Below are 11,609 nucleotides of genomic sequence, written 5' to 3'. Positions count from 1 at the left end.
TAACCACTACTCGATTCCCTATATCCATAGTCCTCCAGTGTAAGCAGGGTTAGGCGATGTATAGAATATTAATTCTCAATTCCACTACTCGGGGTCTCCTATCCATATACAACCAATATAAGTACAACAATTGCCCTAGGTCCAACACATAGACTAATGGTTAGTATTTCCTTTGTGCCCAAAATCAAATTAAAAGAGTATCTCACATAAAAAGCATTACGAACAAGAAGCAATTGAATAAGATGATAGATCAATAGGTTCATACAATGGTCAAATCAACATAGAGTCCAACAATATAGAAATAGGTTCATCATAACACAACCTAACCTAGAAAAGTTTAGCTACTCATAGTGAAATTAAAAATACAACAATCGATAGATGAAAATAACATAGTAAGTCCCTTGAAGAGATGGCCTCCAATGACTTCAAATGCTCTAAAAATCTCTACTCGTGCTCTCAAATTCGTGCTTCAATCTCCCCAAAACCGCAACCTTTGTGAAAGTGCAGAAAATCCCCTTTTAAAGGCGTCATAATGGACTAGAATGCATCAAAAAATCCCAGAAAAAGTACATATTGCGCGTGTGATGCCTTGCATCACGCGCGCAACGCAGCTTTAAAGACCATATTTCATTCAAATTTTCACTAAGTCCACAATTTTCACACTTAGCTATTTTTTCCTCATTATTTGGTCATTTTTCTTCATTTTAGCTAAACTTTCACTTGTTTTGCTCCTACTCTTTGACTAAATATATGCAATGACGGACTATCATCACAACCCAAAACTTGAATCATTGTTTATCCTCAAGCAACCCGCATGCAACTGCATGTTTCAACAGACAATAAGTCGCACAATAACAATCTAACATCACCAAATTTAATATTTCTTTTACCTGATCATTGTTCGATCTGCCAACTCCTATCTGTAGAATTCGGAAAATGTCCTCAACATTGACGAGTACTCAACATGTCTCTCAACTCGCGATAACTCACTCAATGGATATGGTTATCTCTCAATCAACATGCAAAATCAAGTATACTTAGCTTGATCATGTTCTAATAGAGTTCATCATAGAAATTACAATACACACATTAGAGGTCTTTTCAGGTTATAACTTGGTTGATGTTTCGGTAGGATATTTTTTAGGAAAGTAGGTTTAAATCTTTGGAGTTAGGTGCTTAGTTCTCCTTCTATCATCATACCTCTTTGTTCCTTTTTAACAGTACTAGAGAGTTTTGATCCTTCTTATAATATCATTCTTTTCTTTTCTCAATCTTTTTGAAGAAAATTATTTTTCCATAACAATTTTTGAAATTTTGAACCATATTATCTAGTACCCTAACCCCAAACTTAAAATTTTGCTCACTACCAAGAGAAAACCTAAACTTAATCTTTTGCATATGACCAATGAACTAAATTTTCTACCTAAATCTAAAGAGAGGATGGAAAGATTTAATCTCTCAAGTCAATTAGGTAATAGATGTGGCTATGTCACCGAAAGAAATGGCTTAGGCTCAAAGTGGTTAGAAATGGATTACCTATTACTACATGGTGGTTTTAAAAAGGCTTAAAGTTATAAACAAAAACTTGCCTTAGTGTGTATCGACCAAACCAGATAACTTAATCGGAAATAGATCAAACCAGATAAAATAATAATGCATGGATACACTCATAAAGAAATAAAAGTGAATAATGGAAATATTTGGCTCAAACCTTACTATATCAGGTATCTGTAGGTTGAGTATAATTTCGTTGATTCTTTTCTCATCATTCGCCTTCAAGTTGCTAGTTGCTATTGTGATGATCAAGTCTCTTTTGGATCATATGTTCAATGCTAAAGTGTTAAACTTGCAAATCTGGAAAAAATCAAAACAACTACAAACTTGTTTATTAAAGACAATATAGATCCTCCTGAAATGTTTACGCTTGAGTAGAAAATTCCTCTTGTGATTGGTCTTGAATATAAATAAAGTAAATTCTGCAAAACAAAAAATGATGGGTTGCCTCTCATCCAACGCTTCTTTTCCGTCATTAACTTGACGTCCCAAGCCTAAAACACACCAGGCGCAAGGGATACCCTCACGTCGGTGAAAATTCCTTTTTCCATTATTTTGTGAACTCCACTATCTTTCTCTTCCAATGAATAACATGTCTCTAGATCCTCCACATATGGTTTCCATTGATATCATTAAACACCTATTTTTCCTTATTGAACTTCAAAATCAGTTCACATGTCTCCATATTTATTTTTACTTTCCTGGTTGCCAAGAATGGGAGCCCAAGAATCACTGGCCCTTTTGAATCATGTTTCATGTCGATCACCACAAAGTCTGCAGGGAAGGTCAAACCATTGACATGAACTAGCATGTCTTGTACCACACCAAGCTGACGCGTCATAGATGAATCGGCTAAGTTAAGTGTCATGTTGCTCGATATGATCTCTCCTATTTTCAAATCCTTAAATTTTCTCAGCAACATGCCATTGATGATTGATCCTAAGTCACATAAAGCATGTGGTTTTTTCATTCCACCAATGGTGCAAGTGATGTTGAACTCACATGGATCTTTCATATTTGGTTGAACTTCTGACGGTTCTGTCGTCTCCTCTTTCTCTGTCATGTTGACATGTTCTTGAGTCAACTTCTGCTTTCCACCTTTCATCAATACCTCCATAAACTTAGAAACCTTAAGAATTAATTCTAAAATTTCATGAAAAGAGATACTTACCTGAAGTTGTGTCAACATTTCTTTAAGATTTGATTCTTTGTATCTATAATTTGATCAATGGTGACTCATATTTCCTCTTTGTCACCTTGATTTTCCCTCTCCTCTTTTTCAATCATACCTTCTTTTCTCTCAATCTCATCCTCTAGAATTCTTTCAGCTTCACCCTTTTTATCACTACCCTAAAATTTGTTTCTATAACCCTGCATGTTTCATTCTTAGGATTATCAATGGTGTTACTAGTGAATCCTCCACTTGAACTTGGTAAAACAACTATCTTTTTGGATAATTGACCAATCTGTGTCTCCAAATTCTTGATTGATGCATCATGGTTTCTACTCATAATTTCATGGCTCTTATTTACTTAATCAAAACTACTTTGTGTGACGTTAATGAAATAGAGCTTGTTAGCTTTGTTGCATCCCTTGGCTAGCATTTGAATTTTATTTATTACTCCAACGGAAATTTGGGTGATCTTTCCAACCCGAATCATATATGTTAGAATACGGGTTGTTATTTTGAAAATTAGAAAATTGGACCTCCTCACTTGTCCCTTTCAACGAGCACCTTCCATTCGTATGTTCTCCTCCGCAGAAATCACACCTAAGTGCTTGTACTTGGCTCACGTTAGCTCTACCTAAATTGCTTTCAGCTAGCTTTTCTAACAATTCAATTTGAGCTAAAAGAGTAGTATGGGTATCAAGAGGTAACATACCTTTAGGCATGTCCACAGTTTCAAGCTTGACCGGCCTTTCACTTTTTGAATGGTACTCATTCATACACATCTTCTCAATGAGGTCTTTTACATGTGGTTTGATCTTTTTGAGGATAGTACCTCCTGCAGAAGCATCCAATAGCATGTGAGTTTGACTCTTGAAACCTTTGATGAAGTTTTACATCTGCTCCATATTATTCATGTCGTGATTCGGGCATCTGCACAATTTCCTGTTGCTCAAAATTGACAATTTCTGTTTGGCACTCGATAAATTGAGTTGTAGTAAAAAATATTTCAAGGAATTTATCCTCCAATTCCTTCCAAGTTCGAATTGTTCCATTCGGAAGGCAAAGCAACCAACCTTTCTCCCTTCCAGTCAATGAGAACCCAAACAACCTCAATTTAATCTGGTCTTCAGTGGTATCAATGGGTTTGCATATTGAGGCGGTTTCATAGAAGCGCGCAAGATGTTCCCATATGTCGCTAATTGTGTTCCCGTCGAATGAATTTTCCCTTAAACTTGAAAGTACATAAATTTTAATATAAAAGTTAACAGGGTATGCCAATATAAACCCTCTTGAAACCTGTAACTCGCCAGTGCATTTACAGTAATCCCCATAGGTAGGGGTTGTGCAGCTGCCATGACCTCTTCTTCAGAGTCAAAAAAACTTGATAGTTTCTCTTCTTTTGGTATTCCTCCGTCAAGAGTTGCTTCTCTAATTGCTTTTCTGAGAACATGTGCGGTTCTTTCAATTTCTGGATCCAAGGGAATTAATGTTGATCTTAAACCGCGCATACACAAACAGAAAATACCTCAGTAGCACTATGATAATAAGAAAAATAAACTAAAAATAATAAAAAATTTGCATAAACATCGCCTTGTTAAAAAATCAATAGTCCCCGACAACGGTGCCAAAAACTTGATGACTTCTCGGCAGGTGTATCGATAATGTCGCAGTAATAAAAAGATCAAATCCACATGGACTGCCTCCAAGCAAGACAAAATGTGTGGAATATATAAAAACTAGTAAAAAGAGGGGGGGAGGGGGGGGGGGTCGAGTTTAACTGTGAAAAGTAAATAAACGACTGAACAATATCATGAAAGCGGTAAGGTTGTGTTGTAGAATCCCTTATTCCTCTATTGTTGATGTTTGATATCCTGTATGAATGATCTAATCCCTATAATCTCACAATGAATTAACAAAAGTGTTATAGTCAATCCCTCATGAAATAACTCACTAACCACTACTCGGAGCTGTCTATCCCTAGTCCTCCAGCATAAGCAGGGTTAGGTGATGTATAGAATATTAATTCTTAATGTCACTACTCGAGGTCTCCTATCCCTATTCAACCAGCGTAAGTACAACAATTTCCCTAGGTCCAACATATATACTAATGGTCAGTATTCATTATGTGCCCAAAATCAGATTAAAAGAGTATCTTACATAAAAAAACATTACAAACAAGAAGCAATTAAATAAGATTATATATCAATAGGTTCATACAATGGTCAAATCAACATAGAATCTAACAATATAGAAATAGGTTCATCATAACCCAATCTAACCTAGAAGAGTTTAGCTACTCATAGTGCAATTAAAAAATATCATAATTGATAGATAAAAATAACATAAGAATTCCCTTAAAGATATGGCCTCTAATGGCTTCAAATTCTCTTAAAATCTTCATTTGTGATATCAAATTCGTGCTTCAATCTCCCCAAAATCATAACCCTTGTGAAAGTGAAGAAAATCCCCTTTTAAAGGTGTCGAAATTGATTAGAACGCGTTAGAAAATCCCAAAAAAAGTACCTATGACATGCGTGATGCCTTGCATCACGTGCGATGCAGCTTTAAAAACCCTACCGTGTGCGCGATGCTATGCGTGATTATTCTCGTGGCTGCACACTTTTGCTCCCTTTTTACTCAAATTTTCATTAAGTCCAGAATTTTCACACTTAACTATTTTTTCCTCATTCTTTGGTCATTCTTATTCATTTTAACTCAACTTTCACTTATTTTTCTCGGATTCTTCGACTAAATATATGCAATGACAGACTGTCATCAGGATCCAAGCCTAAAATGAAAAGTTTGGAACACATGAATTATCAACAATGGCTTTGCAAAGATGAAATGAAAATGACAAAGAAACATTAAAAGACCAATAATTATGACCGTCAATAGTGTGATGTTTCTTGTGACTTGTTTTGTCTTCCACATACAACCCTCTCTCAATTTCGAGTATAGGTAGACCAAACAAGCGGACACCTAGTTATACTCATGGATCTACTCAAAATCCTAGAAGTACCGTAGGTAAACGACATCTATATAAGTGGCACTCTTATCCATAAAAACTGCAGTGCTAACCAAATATAGCAAGTATGCTCTCATAGCATGCTCTATATGGAGTGCCACCTATTGGTCATCACCCGTAGCCTAATATGCTCTATAGAGTTGCTCTGTATATATCTTTTTCAGGTATTCAAATCTAGCATGAGCCATATGGTCATATCCAACTCCTTTTCCGCCTCTATTGGGTATACTCCTAAATAGTCTACCATCATCTCGAGTGCTTCGTCTTTGGTAATCCTCCCATGATCTATGAGTCTCCCCTTAATCGAAAGATGTAGCAAATACGAGACATCTTCAAGTGTGATCGACATCTCACCAAGCGGGAGATGAAATGACAAGGCCTCCAATTTCTATCTCTTCACGAATACATGACGCATCTTGTGGTTGACTGTAGTATAATCGGTCATGCACAAGTCCTTCAGGCCAGATAAGGACAAAACTGATTGAAATCAATCCTCATTTGGCTCAAGCAAGCCAGTAATCCTTCGCCTATGGTTAATAAACTTCTGTGAATCACGCTCCTGAAAAAATAAAAACAAATGTCACACATTTTTCAATTAAAATTAACGTGAATAAAAAAGAATGAATCCAACTAATGATACCTCTCCGTCCCAAACATGTTTGGCAGTATGGTCTGCGTACAGAGGCATTAATACCAAATATTTAAAAGACCTCCTCCAAATGCCTCTAGCTCAACATTCGCAGCAGCCTCACCCTCTGGAGGTGGCACTGGATCAACAGCCTCACCCTTTGTACCACTGGTGACTCGGGTACCTCAGGCTCCTAAATAGGTGAAACTTGGCTCCTGCAGGAGGATGGGGGGACAGATGTGTCGGTAGCTGAAACATATCTCCTACCGAAAGATGACGAAGAAGCATGAGGAGAAGCATGAGCCTCATAAATAGATGGCTATACATGGCCAGAGAGACCAGTAGCATCTGAAACATGCTGACTCTTATCCCGCTGCACTGATGCATGTTATACGATCCTCCCATGTCTCAATTGATCGTGTCTATCAGCCATTATGCCTATAAGTTAAAGTAAAACAAACAATTAGTGCAAGCATACAACACTACAAGCAAGAAAAATAAAATAAAAATAACAATCGAAATTGTTGGTGTAAGCCCTAGAGGCCAATACTTTTGGTACTTGTATCGAATTATTTATTATTAATAAAATGCTTTTTCTTTATTATGTTTGTTTAATAAAGTCCCTAGAATAGCTAGTCCGTTTAATGTATCAAGTGTGACTTAATCATGAGATCCCATTAAACATAAGGACACTATTCTTAAAGTATCTGTAGTCGAGCTTTATTGTGAAATGGGATAACATTAAAGCATTAAGACTATTATGTATATAGACTGGTGATCACATCTCATGGATCATGGATAAGGAGTTATCAAGTCTTAAACATAGGTATGAATATTAAGAGTAATATTTATACTGGATTGGCCCGCTATGAGAATACTATATATAGAATGTTATGCAAAGTATCATAAGGTATTCTCATGGTGATAATGGTGTATACCACCCTTCGACCTGAAACCACTATGGACCCTAGATGTAGAGTCGAGTGCCTTATTGCTGATCAAACATTGTCCGTAACTGGATGACCATAAAGACAGTTGATGGATACTCCACGAAGCATGCTGAGGGACATGAGTGACCTAGATGGAATTTGCCCATCCTGCATAACATGATAAATGTCTACGAGCCCAATATTGAACTGGACAAGGATGACACGGTTTATGTCTTATGTTCAATATAGACATAAGGGCAAAAGGGTAAGTGTACACATAAGTATTATCACAAAAGGATTTATCATATCACATGACATTTTCGTGTCTTGGGTAGCAGTGATGTGTTGCTAGATACCGCTCACTGTTTATTATGTTAAATACGTAATTTAATATAATTGTCAATGTCGCGAAAACCTACAGGGTCACACACAAAAGGACGGATTTATGAGAGATAGAGTAACTAAGGAACACCGTAAGGTACGGTGCACTTAAGTGAATTGTAGAACATCGTAAGGTACAGTGTACTTAAGTAGAATATGAAATATGATAAGGTACCACGCGCTTAAGTGATTTTGGCATATTATAAGATATGGGCCACATACACTTAAGTGGGCTTTTTAGCTTGCAGCCCACACAAGTGGTTCTATAAATAGAACCCTTGTGCAGAAGCATTGTGCAGTTGTAATTTCGTTTCTCTCTCTCTCTCACACTCAAAGCCTTCATTCGTAGCAGTTAGCACTGAGATTGAAGGAATCAGTTCGTGTGGACTGAGTAGAGGCGTAGTCACCATTCAACGTTCGTGATCGCTCCGTAGATATGCATCAAAGATTTCAATCGCCACAAGAGGTAACGATTCTATCACTGATCATGTTCATTCGTAAGGATCACTAAAGGAGAACTTTTTTTAAATTCCGCTGCGTTTTAGATCGCTCTTCTCCTTCAGAAACTTCAGAGATGCATCTCCGATTGCTAGGGAAATAAAACATTGAAAATTTTCAGAGGTGCATCTCCGGAATTTTTTACAACTCAGAAGTTGCGTCAATGGAGGCAATGCATGCATGAAAACTCAAACAACATTGAATTGGTCATCATTTTCAGCCAACTATCATGTTTTACATTATGCTATGAATCATATAAACTATCAACCATCCAATTTCTACTTATTTCCTAACTTATACATCAATTTCTACTCATTTACACAAAAATTCAAAAACTTTTCAAAACATCGAAAAACTTACAATTTTTCACTTTGCTTTTGTGTTGGATGATGTTAATTGAAGTTTCTTTGACCTTGGTTGCTTGATATTTAATTTGTTGATGAAGATGAATTTGAGAGACTTTGGAGTGTTTTTTGAAAAATATGAAAAATGAGGGAGAGGAAGGGTTCTGACGCGATTTAAACTACAAATCGTTATGGAGATACATCTCCAAAATATTTTAAAGTTCACTTATACTTGGATGTGTCTGGAGATACATCTCCAAAATATTTTAACGTTCACTTATGTTTGGATGTGTCTGGAGATACATCTCCAAAATCTAGAGACATTTGAAAAGAAATACAGGAAATGCATTAAGAAATCTTTAAAAAAATTATTTGTTGCTTGAATAGAAAAAATCTTCTTCTAGTCCAATCTAATTTAGATACGGGTCTTATCTAGCAATTTAAAAGAAAAATACCAAAAAAACTATTAATGCTGTCCATATTTTTTCTAGATAAAATTTTCTTTAATTTTTTTTTCAATTTTAAATTCACACCATAATTAAATGAAACTTTTCAGCCGTACATATTTATCTTTTATCTTTAGCTGTTGGCACAGTTTTCTTATAACTTCAAATTTAAAAATACAAATCATGATAATTAAAATGATAAATATTCGTTTATATAAGAGAAAGTTATTTTTCAAATTAATTAAATAATTAATATATCTAATCTACAAATTAACCATATATATTAATTATTTAATAAATTAAAAAACAGAATTCTCTCTTATGTAAAAGAAGGGAACGAGTTAGAATCATTTTAAAACATGAATATAAAATTAAAATAAATCCTACACAACAATATATAATAAAAAATATACATTACTAAGCACAATAGAATTATAAGATCGAATCACCATAAACGCAAGATATATATTTTTTCTAATAAATAATATATCTTCACACATGATAGAAACTCAATCTTCAAGCACTATCTTGATGTTTTTGATTTTGACAAGTCCTTTCCCACATCTTGGTACCAACGTAACCACAACACTATCATCTCCATCAACATCCAAATCTTCCAACAAATCAGTTAATCCAAGTCTTAAACAACTATTAATCTTCTTCTTCTTGTTTCCATGTGATGAATGAGGCACATTCACAAAGCTTCCAGCAAACTCAGTATTCCCTGGTCCAATCACCTTATCATCTTCATCATTAATAAAAACATCAAACTTAATGGCTATATTCTTCTCAAACTCAATCCCATCAATCAATAAAACCTCTTCCTCTTCTTCTTTCTCCTTCTTGCTCCTTGATTTCTTTGGCCTCTTCACAATAGCACTCACAACATTATCCAAAACCAATGGAAACTTAACATATTTTCTTGAGTTAGTTGATTTCTCATTAATCTCAGCTGCATGTGCTTCACCAATACCTAATAAATTTCCTTGTGCAACCTGCACCTTTTTTTGTACCTTTGTCCTACTTGGCGTAGGTTTAGCATTTAGCCATGGAATTTCAACATCTTGATAAACATAACCTAGATTTTTTGAGTCAAGACAATCCTTCACCTTAACCCTAACAAGATTCTTATTCTCATCATAGAAAAGAAACCCTGATTCCAACCAATCTTTGTCGTTGAAATCTTTTCTTTTCCCACCAAGTGTTTTCCATATAGACCAAAACCTATCAATGTTTGAATGGTGAGAGAAAAAAATAGGATCTCTTGCAGCTGCATAGAAAGTTCCCATGTTCTCAAGGTTAGGTTGAGTATCATCACCACTCCATCTATGAACTACTCCATGTGGAACATTCTCTACTGATCCAGGACCGGGATCGGATTCATCACCGGCACGATAAGTGTTTCCAAGGAAAAGCTTTGAGGTTTTTCCATTAGAAACAACTTGTCTATACATTATAGTAAGGTTATTGGAGATTAGGTCACTTGCATCACCATCAACATCGTTAAAGTCTAGGTTTATGATTGCTGGAGGTTGATGACTCGCACTTCGGAGTTTGTCGTAAAGAGGCGATGCACTGTCGGTGTAAATCGAGGGAAATTGCATGCCATCTGGGGCATCATAGTTCCAAAATGGTAGAGCAAAGGTTGGATCATTGATCAAGCTTCCTAAGATTCTTTCATAGAAATAGACATACCATCTATGAAAAGGAAAAAAGAGCCAAGAGTTATGAACTTGAAGATCAAGGTCAGGGAAACCAGCTTGGGAATATGCACCATCACAATAAGCACAATGGATATTTGCTTGTTGTGTGAAGCTACGTGGATCATTGGAAGGTAAGGCTTTCATGAGTTGAATGGCCTTTTTGTATTTTGCTAGATATTCATCATTCACTAAATGTGCTGCTTGTCTTATTCTCAAGGGTTGATTTGAAGAAGGGATTTTGAAATCTATGATTTTTGTGGAATTTGGTGGACAACAGTTAATATTGGGAGGTGTTGCATCTGAGGGTAGGTCAGGTGGACCACATGTGGATAGGTCTGGTGGAGATATTGGAGAAGCTAGGGCAAAAGGGTTAGTGGCAAAGTACCATAAAGTCCTCCAAGGCCTATGAGGACATTTCTCCTATGTCCAACAATGTTTGGTAGTTCTTGTTCTTCTTTAGGGTTGTTTTGGTTACTATTATTGACACTACATGTGATCACATGGCGTTTTGATAGTTTGCTATGTTTAGAATATTTGTGTAATGGAAGCAAAGAAGGGGAAATGTTTGAGTTGGAAGAGATGACATTGAAGGAAAGAGGTGAGATAGATGCCATGGTTTTTTAATTATGAAGATTTAAGACAATTTTCTAGTCCTTTTATAATGAACTAATGAAGAAATTTATTACATTGTGTACGTGTGTATATGGTTGATGGTCCCTAAGAGAAATTAATAACGTGGACAAAAACGTCTTTTTGTTGACATTTAGAACATTTGCATTTTGAATAGTAGCATAATAGCGTATGCATTTTGATTACTACTATGTTTGGCACCTAGAAGTTCAAATACATATTGAGATCAAAAATGACAGTAAAGTCAAAAAATATCGTCAGTGGCTATGAATATTGGAAAATATAAGGAAATGTGAAAAG

The 11,609-nt window shown here is 35.7% G+C and overlaps 1 pseudogene; it reads right to left on the bottom strand.

Moving 5' to 3' along the window:
• Positions 1–9,317: 9,317 nt before the first annotated feature.
• On the bottom strand, positions 9,318–11,320 carry LOC127082488 (polyphenol oxidase A1, chloroplastic-like; annotated as a pseudogene).
• Between the last annotated feature and the right edge of the window lie 289 nt (positions 11,321–11,609).

This window comes from Lathyrus oleraceus, chromosome 1, assembly GCF_024323335.1.
Source record: "Lathyrus oleraceus cultivar Zhongwan6 chromosome 1, CAAS_Psat_ZW6_1.0, whole genome shotgun sequence".
NCBI lineage: Eukaryota > Viridiplantae > Streptophyta > Magnoliopsida > Fabales > Fabaceae > Lathyrus > Lathyrus oleraceus.
Note: the sequence above shows the minus strand (reverse complement) of the source record. Positions and strands in the feature narration are given on the sequence as shown.